Source organism: Trematomus bernacchii, unplaced genomic scaffold, assembly GCF_902827165.1.
Source record: "Trematomus bernacchii unplaced genomic scaffold, fTreBer1.1, whole genome shotgun sequence".
NCBI lineage: Eukaryota > Metazoa > Chordata > Actinopteri > Perciformes > Nototheniidae > Trematomus > Trematomus bernacchii.
Window position 1 is genome coordinate 2,220,671 of NW_022987332.1, and position 18,077 is coordinate 2,238,747.

An 18,077-nucleotide genomic window follows, 5' to 3' on the forward strand; every position below is an offset into this window, starting at 1 on the left:
TTTTGGTTTCAATTAACTCCTTAGGGTATCTGGAACCTTTATGACTTATTCAAGTAGGCCAAAGAGAGAGCATATCTGTGCTACAATAAGGCACTGCTGGGATTTGAACCCAGGATCTCCTGTTTACTAGACAGGCACTTTAACCAACTAAGCCACAGCACCCTCTTAAATAGTTCTTCTTTTGAATCAAAGTAGGGGATATTCCAGTTTGCTTTACCTGTGGAAGGAGGTAAAACAACCCGGGGAAGTGCGAGGGGCTGTTCATTAATGGGTCAGTTAATTAATGAACATTTCTGAGTTTTATTTTTCAGGCAAAATGTACTGTAGAATTGTCTTTTTCAGTCAGGATGGCCGAGCGGTCTAAGGCGCTGCGTTCAGGTCGCAGTCTCCTCTGGAGGCGTGGGTTCGAATCCCACTTCTGACAAATGGTGTTTTTCACTGTAACATTCAGTGAGACATGATCTTGGGAAAGAAATGTAAGCATATTGTTACAAGACAGCCCATGACCAAATCCAGTGTTGCAAGAGCTGTATTGGTTAAATGCTAAATGCTAAATGCTGCTGCTGACTTGGTTACTACAAAAAAAAGACACAGAAAAACCTACAAGGATCTACAAGGTGACTCTAAATAGACCGAGAAAAACAAGTATATGCGGACTTTGTTTTTATTTAGCCCAAACCAGTTCATTTTTTTTCACCTCTATTCTGCCCGGCAACAGTCGAAAAATAGTCATATCGAGTAAAGCAACACAACACAAATAACCTGGGTTTGGAACAGTAACATAATATTGTTAATATTGTGAAAAAAAGTCATCTTTTTCAATGATTACAGTTTTTTTCAGTTGCTAACACACTAAAATGACACGTACAGCACATGGTTAAAACACACCTGTTAGCTATCCTGGTTCCAAAATCCAACATGTAAGCTGCTGAAATGTCGGTTCTCCCAGGTTCCAAATGTTCAAACAATCCGTCATCCACATTTTTGACAGCGTTGGATTCAAAGAGGTGAGCAGAGTGGCGCAGCGGAAGCGTGCTGGGCCCATAACCCAGAGGTCGATGGATCGAAACCATCCTCTGCTACACTGTAAACCCGAATGTTCAAAATAATTAAATAGATTAATTATTGTAAACTTAAATAAAAAAAAAGGTTCTACTAACTTCAATATATTCAGTTCCTGTGACTGTTCTTCCTTTTTGACTTAATTACACTGATAATCTTTGATTAACTTGAACTATTTGGCAGATTAAGTAAGCATCACTTAAACATATACATTGAACTGTACTAATTTCTAATCATTATTGTGTGTCTGACGTCACTAACCGTCGCTAACCGTCACTACTGTCGAAACCGGGATGCAGCACGCGGGTAATACCTGCAATAAGGTGGATCTTCACACTTAATTTCCACACTTTCTGGTGGTAATCAGCATCATTGGTGAGTGCAATATTCATATTTCTTCACTTTTTCATATTTCTTCACTTTTTCAAATATTTTGAGATTAAACATGTGAAAGAGAGTGTTGATGTTAGCCAGATACATGCATGTTAGCTAGCATTATTAGCCAGAGGTTGAGTCAGCAGATTCACAGAAATTGAATTATTTGCACAGTTACTGTATAATGTTAACTTGTAGTAACAGATGTAGTTGTGGAAACTGTTGGTGCCAAAGTAGGGCTGTCACTTTTTGTTGTACGTTGAAATGTTCGTTAAAACATGATGAAAAATGTCATTGCCCCTAAGCTAATTATGTATTCAAAAAGTTCAGCCAAATGCATTGTGGTTGTGGATGCTCGTAGTGACGGCAGCTGTTGAAACACTAACAGAACAGGTAGGTTTCCTAATAAAAGCCTTCAATGTTAGTTTAATCAATTTATACTCAAATGTGTGTCATAATATCCCCAACCATTTACTACGAGCAACCCCGAACGCATTGGACTGAAAGTCACTATTTAACACCTCCTCAAACCGAAACTTTTTGCTAACATTTAGCTGTTTGCTAACAGTTAGCAAGCTAACGTTTTCATCCACTGTAAACCACGAGGCGCGGAGGGTTGTGTGCTTCCTCCGTGCTCTCCTCGCTGCCGCTGAATTAAGAGACCCGCTGCTAAAGTTTAACACTCTCCTTCACCCAGGTTTCAACCTCTTTATACGGTTTCAACGAGCGTGAGGCCACACACACGGGACGGAGCAGAGCAGAGACAGGTAATGTTAAATTGAATATAACGATGTCAGTTATAAACAGGCTCGGTAGTGAACGCTTGTCCATTTGTTGTCCATTAATTCATCATTTACCATACTAACATTTCCCCAATGGATGTTTAAGAATGTATTAAGCAGTAGCTTACATTACATTTTAAATATAGGATTTGTTCAGCTTTAGTCTGAAGGGGATAAACCACACTGTAAACCACGAGGCGCGGAGGGTTGTGTGTGTTTGTGTTCCCTTCCTCGCTGCTGAATTACGAGAGCCGCTGCTAACGTTTAACACTCTTCTTCACCCAGGTTTCAACCTCTGTATACGGGTTCAACGAGCGCGAGGCCACACACACACACACACACATGGGGCAGAGCAGAGAAAGGTAATGTTAAAGTGAATATAATGATGTACGAGGGAACGAGGGATGCAAACTTGTCACCTTTCGGCGAAATTCGCCGTTTTGAATCCAAAATAGGTAGTTTGTGTTGTTCATGTAGATCTGCAATACAAATATTTTTGGGGTATGGGGGGGGGGGAGTAATCTGCGGCTGCGAGCATGGTGTTATTTTTGTATATATTATAATGGGCACGAGCTGTGTGCTCGAGTCTTCCTGCCTGTCGGCCGAACTCTGCTGCTCCCCGATGAGGGTCTAACTTCAGCAGCTTGAGTAAAAGTAGAAGTACCAGAGTGTAGGAATACTCTGTTACAGTAAAAGTCCTGCATTCAAAATGTTCCTCAAGTGAAAGTAGAAAAGTATTATCATCAAAATATAGTTAAAGTAGCGACAGTAAAAGTAGTCATTGTGCAGATTGGTCCATTTCAGAATAATATATATGATATGTTTTATAATGATTGATCATTAAAGTGTTCTCAAAGCTGGTAAAGGTGCAGCTAGTTTGAATGACTTTGTATACTGCAGGGTAGCTTGTGGATTTACTCCAGGTGGAACTAAAGTCTGATTTAACACTTGATTATATTTCACATCATTCATCCACATCTGTGAAGTAACTAAAGGCATTCAATACATGTAGTGGAGTAGAAGTACACAGTAGCAAAACATTTACATACTTAAGTAAAGTACAAGTATCTCAAAATTGTAAGTATAGTACTTGTTGAGTTTATGGACTTAGTTAACTGACTGCTACACAATTAAAGTAAATGATTTTATATATTTCTATTAGATGTGACTCTTTGGCGTTTCTGTTATTAACTGCTTTAGTTGTTCTGACTGCTAAAATCATCTATTATTCCTCATTTTAAAGCCGATATTCGGGGGGCTCGGATCCTTGTCACCTTTTTCATACCTGATGAGTTTGCATCCCTGGTTATAAACAGGCTCGGTAGTGAACGCTAGTAGTATTACATATCCCGCTTCAATCTCATTAGTATGCATACAAAAGTGACAGGTCACACCTTCTAAGTCCCGCCCCCTAATTATGTTAATGACCCCCCCCCCCCCCTTTGATATGCTAATGAGCCCCTTTGTTCGAGGTGTTATCGCGTACAGGTGTTACATCCTCCCTTTGATATGCTAATGAGCCCCTTTGTTCGAGGTGTTATCGCGTACAGGTGTTACATCCTCACCGGTAGCCCCCACCCCCCTCAGCCCACCCCCCTTCCCCTCACATACAGGTGCTACATCCTCCCCGTAGCCCCCACCCCTCTCCGCCCCCACCCTCTCAGCCCCCACCCCTCTCAACCCACCCCTCCTCCCACCTTACAGCAGGTGTCACATCTGCCCTGTCGCCCCCACCCCTCCCTCCATATTCCCGCCAGAAGATAGTGAGGGGGTGGAGTCAGGCATGAAAAAGAAATCTATGCAAAACTAGATAAAAGCCAGTCATTTCCACTCAACAAGTCACCTAATCTTTCAGAAAAGAAAAATGGCAAAGAGACGCATCGATATGGGTTTAATCAGCGAGACGCCGGTAACAACTTACCACCATCCGTCGGGAGCGCCGGTCAAGAAACGGATGCAGTATCTGTGTCGGGTTCAAACCCCTCCCGCAGAGGCTCTTCATGAAAAATGGAGTCTGGAAAATGGAGATGTTTGGGGTTTTGTGTTCAACTATATGGCGAACGAACTGCACTTCTACAATCTGAAGAATGGCGAAACCTATGGACCCAGCAGTGTTAAAGCGACGTTGACCTCAACAGATTGGGCTGTGTTAACTCTGGTGTCTTCCAGAGATCTCCGTGCAACCGTTGTATCAGAAAAAGCAGTGCATCAAGAAACCACCGTGGATCCATTATGGAATCATTCATCCCTTGTACGTGCAATGTCTATGAAACCTGCATCAAAAAGCAAAGAAACGCAAACTGTGGTCGAGATCAAAGAAGAGTTTTCATCGCAACCCATCCATGTGGAAGAAGAGGAAGAAAAGATTCACCCGCCGCCGCCAGTGAAAAGAATCCTGACAAGCACCGTCTGGGAAACTAAAAGCGGCCCGTCTGGTAGATGGTATTACCGCTCAAGCCGTTTGGTGACACGGGGGAAGGACCCCTCTGATGATTTTGTTTTGGAGTATTTCAACTCTACATGTGGGGTTTTTCAAACATCTTTGCGTGTGCCTCTGGCTGCTTGGCTGAAAATGATCGATGAAAAATCTACAAAGCTTAACCTGTTTCACGCCTTCCCCCCGGTACCGGGCGGATAAACGCGTCATTTGCAGGAAACAACGTCTAAGGAATCTTAATATTGAATAAAACTATGAATGTGTTATATCCATGTAACGGGAAGAAACTCAGCTAACTGATCTTTTTAATTTTTTTTTTCAAAAAAAACCCACAATGCTAGCACTCAGCCTCTGAATTAGCCTCGATCGAAAAAACGGGACCGACAAAGGCACATAAACTCACTCAGAACTCCCTTATTACTTATCCTAGATGCACAACCAAACACTATTTTTTGGTGTCCTGGAGACACTGAATCTAACGGTGCCCACCTCAACACTCAGTGATAAACATTCGCGACGCTATCAACGAAAGCGTACATCATCACATGTGGAGCCAAGAAGCTAAACATGTAAATATGGCTCACCTTGGTCAAAAGTGGTCTTCAATGGCATTAAAACGATAAAAAAACGATGCTGCAGTTAATCCATAGGTTCATCCTATGTGTCTGTGCCTTCTTTGAAATTATTTCTGATAATCCATAAGCAATACAACTGCGTTTTAGTTTCCAAACTCCAGAAGGAGACATTCCTCCAGTTTAGTTTCGCTTTCCACACGCGAAGCGGCAACATTTTTTCTTTACAATGTGTGTCTATGTGAGTATCCTCCTTCGATTCTATTGGCTCTAACGGTCACAAGGGTATGTCAACCAACCAGATCGAGCAAGGGGGGCCAGAGATAGGTCAAATCCACCCAAATGACCCCAGATGGCCCAGTTTTTGGCTAAATCTCTCTAAAAAGGTCAAATTTCACTTGTTTTGCATCAATCTTGATACAGGGTACTTATTATATGTTGTACTTTGGATTCCTAAAGCTTTTAGTCTACTAACCCATCATCCAAGGGTAGTTTTCACTATCTGTAAAAAATAATTTTTGGACGGACACTATAATTTACAGTTTTTTACTATGTAAAATCTGAATTTTCTTTAAAATAAAAAACATTTATATTGATTCTGACACTTCTACATCCAACTCACAGGTTTATCATTACTTTGAGAAAAGATTATTAATTTAACCCTTTTAGAAGGGAAGATATGGTCATTTGTTCTGGGAATGTCATTTTCGAGCCTGAGACCTGAAAAACAGGCTCAGAGTGGAACAGGTTAAATAACTTTTTAAACAGAGTCAAACAGCGATAGACATTATAATGGTGAAAAAAACTCTCACTTTTGCAGATGACTCCTCCTCCTCCTCCTCCTCCTCCTCCTCAACATAATAAGTCCCACCCCTCACCAGATCATTTAAAGCTAAGACCCCCTAGACAACCGTTGAAGACTAACCATGGATCTGAGAAAAAACAAGTCTCTCCCCGCGAGCCGCGACATGGAACAAGCCCTGGATCTGAGAAAAAACAAGTCTCCCCCCGCAAGTTACAGCCTGGAACAACCCCTGGATCTGAGAAAAAACAAGTCTCTCCCCGCGCGCTGCAGCCTGGAACAAGCTCCTGACAGACCTCCATCATCTCCAACAATCTGGACACCCGAGCTCAACATTGATGTTGCTGGCGTTGATGTTACTGGCTGGCATGATATGTACCAACCTCCATCTACTTCACCATACCCCCCAAGGAAAACAGCAGATTCTTCAGACACAGAAGACGACCTCCCCGATGGCGATACATGCTTTGCTTGTAGCGAGGATTATACTTCAGCGTGTGATGCTGTGGACGGGGCAAGGGCCGCTTCATTCCTGAATACGGTAAAAGCTGTGGTGGTTCATCTATTGGATAAGGTCGTGCATCTGTACAGAAAGGAACAATGTTATGGCTGTCAAGTCGATCATCCCAGTCAAATGCAGCATGAGTGTTTGTTTGAGATGCCAGAATATTATCTGGAGCGAAACTATGATGAAGTGGTAAAGAGACTGTGGACCGACCGTTTCATTCCAGCCATACGGGGTTCTCTACATTCGTGCAAGCTTTATGTGTCGGAGAGCAGGATCTTTGGAGCTGCCGAGGCGATTCTTCACAATCTCAGAAGCACAAGACGGTTTGAGGCTATAAAAGCATACGAAAAGCTTGTTGAAAACGACGAGTCACAGCTGAAGAATATAGAAGACGCATGGGACTTTTGGCAGCGAGAGGAAGAGCTTGAAACTTATTTGTAAAAAAAAAGTACCACCATGTTTTTTTATTTTACTTTTTTTATTTTTATTTTACTTGATCTAGTGTGTCCTTCTTTGTAATCATGTTTTTTGATTTAAATTGTTTTTGATTTTCTGCCTGGAGAAAAAAAAAAAAAAAAAAAAGTTTTTTTAAATCTGATGTTGGTATATGCATCAAATCAATAAAATGTGTTGTAAGAAAAACTGTTGTATTCATTACCTCATTGGGACGGTAACAGAGAACATGTCTGAGAAACGTGTCATGCAGAGGGTATATTACACTCCTTCTAATCCAGGGAGTTTAGGGGGCGTTGATAAACTCCATAGGGCTGTACAGAATGAGATGGGTAAACAAATAAATGTAGAGAAAGTCAGAGAATTTTTATCTGAACAAGATGCTTATACTTTACACAAGCCGTCAAGGGTACATTTTGTAAGAAACAGAGTTTTCGTACTCAGACCGCTACAGCAATTTCAAGCTGACCTTTGCGATATGCAGTCGTTATCCAAACATAATGACGGTTTTAATTATTTGTTAACAGTCATAGATGTATTTTCGAAAAAAGCCTATGCACAGGCAATAAAGAAGAAGACTGGTGCAGAAGTGGCGAAAGCCTTTGATAGAATTTTAACACACAGTCAAATTCCTAAAAAGATGCAAACAGACGCAGGGAAAGAATTCTTTAACAAAGTTTTTCAAGCCTTATTGAAGAAACGAGGTATTGCACATTATGCAACAGCCAGTGATATGAAGGCGTGTGTGGTAGAGAGATTTAACCGTACGCTGAAAACTAAAATGTGGAGGTATTTTACAGCTAAAAACACGCATAGATACATAGACGTCTTGCCTGAACTAATTGAAAGCTACAATAATAGTTATCACCGAAGTATTAAAATGACGCCTCTGCAGGTGACAAAGGAAAATGCGGCTCAAGTGTATCGTAACCTGTATACCCCATCCATCCATCGTAAAAAAGCTGCTACGAAAATGAACTTTAAGGAGGGGGAACTTGTAAGAATATCTAAGCTGAGAGGGGTCTTTGATAAAAAATATGAACAGAGTTATACCGATGAATTATTTACGGTGTCTGAAGGCATACCTCGTCAGCCCCCTGTTTACAAACTCAAAGATTATGATGGAGAGGAGATCAAGGGGACTTTTTATGAGAAAGAGTTACAAAAAGTGAAGGTATCTAATGACAAGGCTTTTCAAGTTGAGAAAATTCTGAAAAGACGTGTGATGAGGGGGAAAAAACAGATGTATGTATGCTGGAAGAACTGGCCCGAGAAATTCAACAGCTGGGTTGATGCTGGGGAGATCAAAGATGTATAAAAACAACAGACTTAACGCTCAGTCCTTCATTACAGCCATGGAGATTAATGAAGGGTTTTATATTACGCTGCCTTCCAATGCCAGCCTTGATGTATTTCAAAACAATACAAGCTCTAGCTACCAGGTAAACTTGGCACAACCTTTGCATTTAGACGGTTCGTGGCAGGTAGCCATGACAGAAATGTCATACCCACACACTTGGTATAACTTACCTCTAGATGTAGCATATTTTGAATGGATAAAGAAATCAAAATCCCCCGAGATAGTGAGCAAGGTAAAGCTTCAAATGTTCAGTGGGGGTTACTATAGCACCATAAGTCAGCTCAAGGCGGAACTGGAGTCCTGCTTCAGAAAAATTGATTCTGATGTCCATTTCTACTATAGTCCAATTCATCGGAAAATCGAATTTCAGGGTGGTGGCCAACATCGTTTTCGCTTTCCAAAGCCCCTCGCCTATATGCTAGGAATAAAACCAGACCAGTGGATCAAATTTGATGACAAATCAGCAACCTACCCCGCGGATATAAATGCAGGCGCAACTCATCTCTACTGTTATAGTAACGTTGTCAGTCATCAGAGAGTAGGTGACGCGTTTGCTCCTCTCCTGAGAACCGTAGATATAAAAGGGACATTCGGTGATACCATCACCCAGTATTTTAGTCCTGCATATTATCTGCCGGTAACAAAAACGCATATCGAAAATATACAGATAGAGATAAAAAACGATCAGAACGAACCAATAAAGTTTACCTACGGCAAGAGTGTAGTGAAACTTCATTTCCGACCTTCAAAAGCGGGGCAATCATTTGCAAAACGATGATTAATCAGGATCCGCAACGTTTTGTTAGCTACTATGAAAATCAGGCTGGAGGGTCATTGCCTGGTTTTTATGGAGCACCAGTTATGTACGGTCGAGGCATTGGTTCTATATTCTCAAGATTATTTCGTTTTGTAGCACCATTGGTGAGAAGGGGGTTTGCCATAGCTAAACCTCATCTCAAATCGGCGGCTAAAAATATTGCATCTGATGTAATCAGTAAGGCGGTTCATAAATTTGGCGGCCAATCGGATCACGGGTCTCAAGAAGGATCCGGAGGTCTGATGGTTTTAGCAAGAAGGGCCAGAAAGAGACCTCCAGGAAAATGGGTTCCGGCAGGCTTTAAAAAGGGGAAGCGCTCAACCAAGAGAAAATCATTAGGGAAAAAGCACCCACGAAGAAGGAACACACTGGGGAGAGATATATTTTAGAGTGTTAAATATGGCTCTTTTACATCACAAATCTGCTGAATGTAGCATGGCAGAGTTGGATTTGTTTTCGGCTCCCATGACGCAGCTTTCTATAGATGAAAAACACTACACAGAGGTCCTTCCGTTGTCTGCCATTACCGAGGATGGACCCATTGAATTTTTCATTCCAGGGGACGGGGATAAATACCTTGATATGAACGACACACTGATGCATCTCAGGGTCAAAATAACCAACGCCGATGGGACTAATCTGGCAGTCGATGCCCCCGTGGCACTTGTTAATTATCCTCTAAACACAATTTTTAGTCAATGCGACGTTATTCTAGGGGACAGGCTGATTTCTCAGTCCAGTTCGACACAGCCTTACAGAGCGATGATTGAAACTTTATTGAATTACTCTGATTCTACTTTAAAAACTCAATTCACTGCTGGCTTATTTTATAAAGACACTGCAGGAGCTATGGACTCTATAGTGATCGCCAATGGGCCAAACAAGGGTCTCGTAAAGAGAGCGGTGTTCACCGCAGAGTCAAGAGAGCTGCATCTGATGGGGGCTTTGCATACCGATATATTTTTCAGCGAGAGGCTTCTCCTGAACTCTGTAGATTTGAGAATCAAACTCACCAGATCTAACGATGCCTTTACTCTCATGTGTGCAAATGACTCCACATACCGTCTAAAAATACTGGGGGCCTCGCTTTTTATCAAGAAAGCGACCATTGCCCCAGCCGTGCGGTTAGGTCATGCTGCTGCACTGATGAGAGGCAACGCTCTCTACCCTCTATCTCGTGTAAATATCAAAACATACAGCATTCCGGTGAATTCCAGAATATGCAATCAAGAAAATCTCTTTCTGGGTAATATGCCTAAATACATAGTTTTGGGTATGGTAAATCACGAAGCGTTCACAGGAAGGAGAACGCTTTCACCTTTTAATTTCCTTCATAATGATATGGAATATCTGGCATTGTGTCAGGATGGCAGACAAGTACCGGCCAAAGCATTCCAACCTCAATTTAACCGGGGGTCTTCAGTCAGAGAGTTTTATAATATGTTCACTGCTACAGGGAGACACATGAAAGATCTCCCTCTGAGTATTGACCGAGAGGACTTCGAACAAGGATACTCCTTATTCGTATTTAATCTCACTGCAGGGGAAGATGCTGACGCATTATCACCAATCACCAGCGGTAGTTTAAGACTGGAAATGAGATTCCGAGTACCGCTGCCCCAGACTACAACTTTAATCGTATATTCTTGTTTTGATTCAATTCTGGAGATTAATTCAAAATGTCAAGTGCTGGTAGACTATTACTAAGAAAAATATTACAGAATGAATAATCATCAATTGGACAGTCTCCTGCGGCATATGGTGGGGGACTCGTTTGGGGGTGTATGGGCGTCAGATCAGTTACCCCAAGTAAAACAATTATTCAGATACCCTGTATACATGATTGTAAATACCCACCCTTCCCACATGCCAGGGGAACACTGGCTAGCAATGACTTTAGAAGGAGACAATGTGGGGACTTTTTTCGACTCTTTTGGATTTCCTCCCAATTTTAGTCATTATCCTAAAAGCATTCTACAATTTCTAGAAAAACAATGTAAAACTATTTTACATCACAATCGTCAGCTTCAAAATGTCCTGTCTACAGCCTGTGGTCAGCATTGTGTTTTCTACCTATGTAAAAGAGCGTCTGGGCTGTCTTACGAAGATGTGTTATCTCTGTATCAAGATGATGTGATAAAAAATGATGCTACTGTAACAAATTTTGTGAAAAAATATCAACGGTGGGAGAGACGTCATAAAGACACTCATTTTAACCACAGTGTTTGTTCTCTACAAATGTTTAAAGATTGTTACAAAATGTAATTCAATGACATTTTTAAAATAAAAAAGGTCTGGAGACAAAATTATTTCAAATGACTCTGTCTTTATTAAATGGAATAATTTAACCAACGAGGGCTTAACTGTACAGCTCTCCTTGATCTCTTCTTTACTACAGTCGAAGGAGGGTCTAATTTACTTTCTTCTTCTTCTTCTTCTTCTTCTGCTTGGTCTTTTCCTCCTCTTCTTCTTCTTCTTTTTGTCTTACGCTCTACAGTCTTATGCTCTCCATGCAGTTCACCTGATTTAAGTAAACTGTATTGTTCACGAGCTAGGCGGTTATGAAAAACGGTCGACGGAACATTTAGCCCCCTGAGAGTATTCAGGAAAACCGTCCAGCCTTTAGGTTCTTCTGTATTTTTATACGACCAGGAGAGATTTTTTAATAAATCCATCATATGGGATCCTTTCACAGCTCTGCCCTTGTCTATAAATTCACCCGTTTCATTCCATCCACCGCTGCTTTGGACTAGTTTATTCATAATGTACTCTGCATTCTTATGGTAACGTTTTGGAAGATTCTGGAGTACCTCATTCTTTATTCCATCAGTGGAAATGCCCTTCTTCTTTTCTTCTCCTTTTTGCAGTCCCGGGTCTTCAGGTAGAGTTAAAGTATTATGTCTTTCCTCTTGCCCTGCTTGTTTGAGTAAATTGAGGTATCTCTGCAGCAAGGCGTTGTATTTTCTTATTTTTTCATATGGGGTTACTCCTGTTTCGTTTAGTACGGCTCTCATTTTTTCATCCAGAACATCTTCTGCTGTGCGTCTCATTGTTTCCTTGCTGTGGGGGGTAGTTACACCAGTCGGATTGAGCTGATTAAACTGGTGAGGTGTTAATAAAAACATCTTTTGACTCATGGTTTACTTTGGTCGAATAAGCCCTCCTAAAAGCTGTCCTAAAATGGGGATCACAGCACCTAGCAGAGGCAGAAGAAAACCCCCAGATTGTTTTCTTAAGGCCTTGTGTTTAGTTTTTATGTTGGTCTTTTTACTGGCCAATAGTTTGATAATTTTCTTTTGTTTTTTGAGTTTCTTATACTGAGCACCAGATAGCGGTATGTTCCCCTTTAAGAGATTTAAAGACAGTTCACAGAGTGATTGAAGAAAATCCGTGGAGCAGTTGTTGAGAATATCCTTACGCTTCGAAGGCCTGGCCTGACATAATGCCTTTAGCAGTGGCATGTTTCTTTTTAAACGAGCAGACATACTGTTTTCAAGTTTTCGGTTTTGGTACGTAAACAACTAGCCACTGTGTACGTAGTACTCCTGACCGAAGTCTATAGATGTCTGGACAGCTGGGGGTCATGTCCAGGACTAAATATCCATGGGGGTCCTTGGTGGCATCCTCAAAACTTTGTAGGAAAAATGATTTATTACCAGGGTATATTTGCTGAGCAAGTATATTCATCTGTAATCTGTCTCTGGGGTTTTTAAACAAGACCATGTAATTAGTATTCAGACTAATTGTTCGACTATTCTTCCCCTGATGAAACACATTTTGGGTGAGCATCATAACACTCATATTTCTGTGATGGCGGTATTGGGTGAAAAGTCGGACTACTTCCGGATGCTCCGAGGCTTGAAATATAACATCGTCCAATATAATCAAATGACTTTGATCAGGAGGAAATAGAGATTCATCTTCAAATGATTCAGGGAGACCTTTGATGAATTTCATATTTTTATTCTGCTCCTGCAGTTCTGCATACATGGGTTGGAAAGAAGTATAAATCCATACAATATTTTGAGGCTGTACATCCATTACATGAATACAATTTTGCAATACATTCTTGACAAAAAAAGTTTTTCCACACCCGCTGGGTCCGACTATTATACATGAAAAAGGGACACGCAGTCTGGGTTCAAAATCAATTTGGCTAGGTAAAAACATTTTGTCTCTTCTTATTATTTCTCAATACCCAAAAGGCAAAGTATCTCCTCCGCCTAGCAGACGTCTTTTATCAAACACCACTCTGAACTTTTTGGTGAATGACACATTTCTCAAAACGAAACCCTCTTTATTTCGTACAATGTTGTGTTGTGGGACCTCAAGAACCTGCCCCCTCTCAGTGTTTTGAACGTAGCCTTCCACCAGATCTGTAAGACTGTCAAAGTTCACCCGCTCACAGCACTCATGCGTCTGTGTAATCCCTTTCACTCGCATCACAACCTTTTTCTGATTTTTGGTTTGGTATGCATAACTTTTAGGACCTGCAGAAACAAACTCTTTGATTGTATCACCGCCCAACTCGTCTGTAAGATCTCCCAGATAAACCCCCATAGGCAATGGAGTCTCTCCAGGTCTTGTTACATATATGATACTATCTGTGTCGTAGTAGAAGACTCTGTGCTGCAATTTCTCCAATTCACTGTACAGTTTTAGCCTGGCATAGGCAGTGGTGAATGCTGCAATGAATATGTTATCCACCTTGTTGGGAGGGGAGTGACCATCGTCGCCATAACACCATTGGACCAGAGCTGTCCTGTCATTGACGAATGAGAAATACTTAACCTTATGTTTAGCTGAAAACAAGAGGTTAAGAAATTCTTCTGGTTTGGTCACAATCTTAGTCTGTGTCAGATTGCTTCTCTGAGCAAATTTACCCCAGAAACTGTTGAGACATAGCTTTGACACTTGTCTTTTGGCTGGGTTTGATATGATTTTAGCTGCGTCGAGCTGTATGCCTTGATTAGCATGGTAGTCTGTCACATACTTTTGTCTGCTCTCATCATCTGTTGCTTCTGAAGGATAACCAGATGCTTCTTGTTTACCCTTCAAGAATGTGTGTATATAATCTACAAAAATGCTGTCACTTTTGTTCTCAAAATGCCACACTTCTGTGATCTGAGTCAGCTTGTAACCCATGTCCAGAGCCTTGTTGAATTCTGTTGTCACCCAAACTCCTGTTAATGCTCTTTCCTCTTTGCTGTGCGTGCAGGGCCCCTGTTGGTTGTTAAGCTCAGCGCATGTACGACAGAGGGTGAACACAAGCTTACCCGCTGCAGTTTTGTAAGGCAGAACTGGAAAGTAAAGACCGCGGGGAGGGTCTACGGTGGCTCTGATTAACCCGAAATAACTCTGAGGATCTTTGAAATCTCGGAAGATGATCTGAGGGTGGCCTAGCGGATATAGGCCTGTGCAGTTTACAAAGGGGTACAGGGAGGTGAAATCACAATAATGAATCAATTCATCTGCCGCTGCCGTGTACCTCAACTTCACTGCACACGTTCTTCCCCCGTATAAAGCAGCCCTGGGGGTCAACGGTTCTGGAGCTTTGTATTCCCTGAGGAAAGCCTGCAAATCTTGATTGGATTTTTTCATCTCACCCCATGTATGCTCTCGCATAACGATCACTTTGGCCCCGTGAACAGACTGTAGTTCATGCAGCTTTTCTTCACTAGCCGCATGGAGCCGTTCAAATGTCCCCCCTGTCAAGGGGTTTTTCTCATGCCCCTTATAACACGATGGACAGCCGTGATAAAAACACCCCAGAAATTCCCAGACAATCTTTACTCCCTCAACTTCAGCAAAACCATCTACGACGAAACGTCCCACTCGTTTCTCACCTTCATTCAACGCATGTTGAATAAATACCCCCTCAGTATGAGCCACCCAATCTAACCACTGGATACCAGCGCTGGAGTATGTCTTGTTTTCACGACGGTAATCATCGGGCGGGGGGATGGCTAGGGTTTTTAGAGGCAGAAAGTTTGTGGTGAAAACTTTCATACAGGCCGAAGCAATGGTCGCACGACTAAAAGGATCTACACCAGTCTCTTCAAGGAATCCTTTTCGGAATAAAGTGCAACCCCGTGCAAGAATGTCAACATCGTTTTTGCAGTAAAGCAATGCCTGCTTTCGAAAATCAAAAGTACCCGTGCGTACCGTCTCATACCATGCGAAAAAGTCACTCTTTTCATCAGTTGTCATGCGTTCAATCCCATAACAGTGTGCTGGTGGGTAAGGTCCGATATAACTCAGATTGGCCTTAGAGCTGAAACCATGAGGGAAATACCCTTTGATTTTATCTTCAAATCCCAACGCTTTGGGCATTGCGGATAGCCGCATAGAGAGGTAAGACAGAGAATCTATGTACTTTTGTCTGAAATCTTGGTCAGTAAAAGAAATCACCTTACTTCCCTGCATTATCAAAGATGGTTTTAACCCTTGTTCAATCATTGCATTGATAATGAGATAGCTGTCAAAACCCTTGGCATTGTGAGCAATGAAGGTTGCTTTCTTGAATTTGGGGCGTCTAAAGTGGGCCAGAAACTGCAGTGCACAGTCTGTGCCCTCAGCGACCCAAGTTTCGCCTGCCAGGGTTTTTGTACACACCAGGAAGGGGACATGTACACCGTCTGCCCCCGCCATTGTTTCAAAATCATAAAACACAATGTGGTCGTTGTGTTCTGTCTCTTTGGGTAGCACACCAATGTAACACAGATGTTTTACACCCTCGCCTGTAGAAGCAGCGGGCAGGTTTTCATTACATGTCTTACATTTTTTCACCTGACACTTGTGTGCTTTATCTGCACTATTCTGGGGAATGTAGTAAGAAAGTTGACAATCTACACACTTTTTGTGTAAATCGCAGTTACTGGCAATGGCTGATGCTCTCTGTGTCTGTTTTTTATGTCGAGCATGACAGCCGACCGTACGGCAAGTTTTGTTACAGTCTTTACAAAAGATGGGTTTAAACTCATCCAGAGTACATGAGGGGTCAAGACAGACAAAACAATGGCCACTACATGAATGAAACCATCGCGAGCTGTAGCCGGTGTAGCAGTGTTCACAGACAAAAGAAGAGCCTAGAAAACCCTTCAAGTTCTTAATCCCATAGTAATGGCTTTTGCAGAGAAACAAAAAAACAGTTTTATCTCTTTTGGGACCGTCTGTCTGGAATTTACAGAGGGTCCGATCTTCATTGCCTCTGTAAAACACCACAATCTTGCAATTTAGACTCTCTTCGAATTTCTCAATGTCAGTGAACGTCACCGCTGTCTGGTCTGTCAAACCCACCCCCCTCTGAATCTCTCTACCGCGTTCAATACCTTCGTTATCAGTGAGGTTGTCATGCAGCAACAGTGCTAAATTAATAGCAAAACACAGCTGGTTGTGAACAATGTAAAGAAAGCGCTTCTTCTTTTTAACAATTTCATTGTCCAACATTTTACTAGCTAATCGTTTCTCCCCACCACCCCGAGGGGAATGAACAATTTGCACCACTAATTCAAGATCGCTATCTGCCATAACAGCCCAATTTGACTGCACTGCGTTGAAGAGCGCTTCATCAAAATCATTCAGATTACTGTCGTGGTTGGCATTCAAAATGGCTGACACGTTACCTTGCAGTTGCTCCCCCCTTAACTCAATCTGTACAAGATCTTCCCTCTCTGCTAGTAAAAAAGCCTCATCCAGCATATCATGTACACTGACCATCATACTACCGTGATACGATGTGTAATCTGCCTCGGCGCTAGGACGGGGTAGGACTAAAGACTGACTCAGTTCTATGTTATTGAATACAGGTCGAGACACAACACGTGTTGAAGCATTCCGACTGTCATTAACATTTCCACCATTTTGTAACGACGGGCCTGCTAACTCGGGAGCATTCGGGATGCTGTTTTGATCATTGTGTACACCGTCTTGCACGGGGGAAACTGCTTTCAGTGCGCTATCTAATATTGTTGGGTAGCTTGAGTTTGTTTCTGAGGGGGCGCAATGGTCGTTTACATCTAGTTCTTCGTCACTCAACTCGCCAATATTGTTTGAACACTGAGGAAATGACATTTCACTATATATGTATTCATTTTCGCTTAGGGGAATTATACCATTCAAACAATGCAGAAACGACGTTTCTGCAGCTGCTAAATCACCCATGTTTGACCGTTTATGAAATCATCCCATCACAAGAAAATGGAAAGGAAATCAAAAATACATTTCTCACTGCTGAAGAAAACCACACCGCTATCAGATGGCTCCAGCTTATTCAGTTGGTGTAACCATAAAGTTGACGGTCGTAGCGCTGCGATCGTGAGGCAGATCTGTACAGAAAAGAGACAGAGAGGTAAGTATTTGAAAACACTGAAATATTACATTTAACAACAATTCATTTTGCGATCATCTTATAAAAATAACCACAAGTAATTTACCTGTATGGCAACTCGTTGTCTGGGATGGGGTCATCCAGAGCTGTTCTACGGCCACACTGAGAAGCTCAAAAATATGCCTGGCTCTCAGACTGCAGTGGTGTTGGGGGTCGCCCAGAACTGCTGAGGGGAGGGAAGATTCTATCGGGGTCGGGGGACACCCCCGATTTCACACGGCGTGTGTGCGTGTGTGTGGTGTGTGTGTGTGTGTGTGTGTGTGTGTGTGTGTGTGTGTGTGTGTGTGTGTGTGTGTGTGTGTGTGTGTGTATGTGTGTGTGTGTGTGTGTGTGTGTGTGTGTGTGTGTGTGTGTGTGTGTGTGTGTGTGTGTGTGGGAGGAACTGGCAAGAGCCATCTCGGGTCACACCTTCAAGTCTGTGCATTCTTAAGTGTTTTTACAGCTAACATCTGTGGTGAGCACATTTAAAAAATAAAAAAAATCTTCTCTTTCCTCCATACCTGCAGCTATTTCTAATCTC

At 42.0% G+C, this 18,077-nt stretch overlaps 1 long non-coding RNA gene and 3 other non-coding genes across 4 annotated transcripts; 3 read left to right on the top strand and 1 right to left on the bottom strand.

The window, feature by feature from the left end:
• Window positions 1–88: 88 nt before the first annotated feature.
• trnat-agu lies at window positions 89–162 on the bottom strand. The gene has a single exon. It is a non-coding gene; the product is annotated as a tRNA-Thr (tRNA).
• A 179-nt stretch (window positions 163–341) lies between these two features.
• On the top strand, window positions 342–424 carry trnal-cag. Its single transcript has one exon. It is a non-coding gene; the product is annotated as a tRNA-Leu (tRNA).
• Window positions 425–1,010: 586 nt separating this feature from the next.
• Window positions 1,011–1,082, top strand: trnam-cau. The gene has a single exon. It is a non-coding gene; the product is annotated as a tRNA-Met (tRNA).
• A 674-nt stretch (window positions 1,083–1,756) lies between these two features.
• Window positions 1,757–2,557, top strand: LOC117479925. Its single transcript, XR_004555604.1, has 3 exons — window positions 1,757–1,830; window positions 2,135–2,204; window positions 2,505–2,557. It is a non-coding gene; the product is annotated as an uncharacterized LOC117479925 (long non-coding RNA).
• The last annotated feature ends 15,520 nt before the right edge of the window (window positions 2,558–18,077 follow it).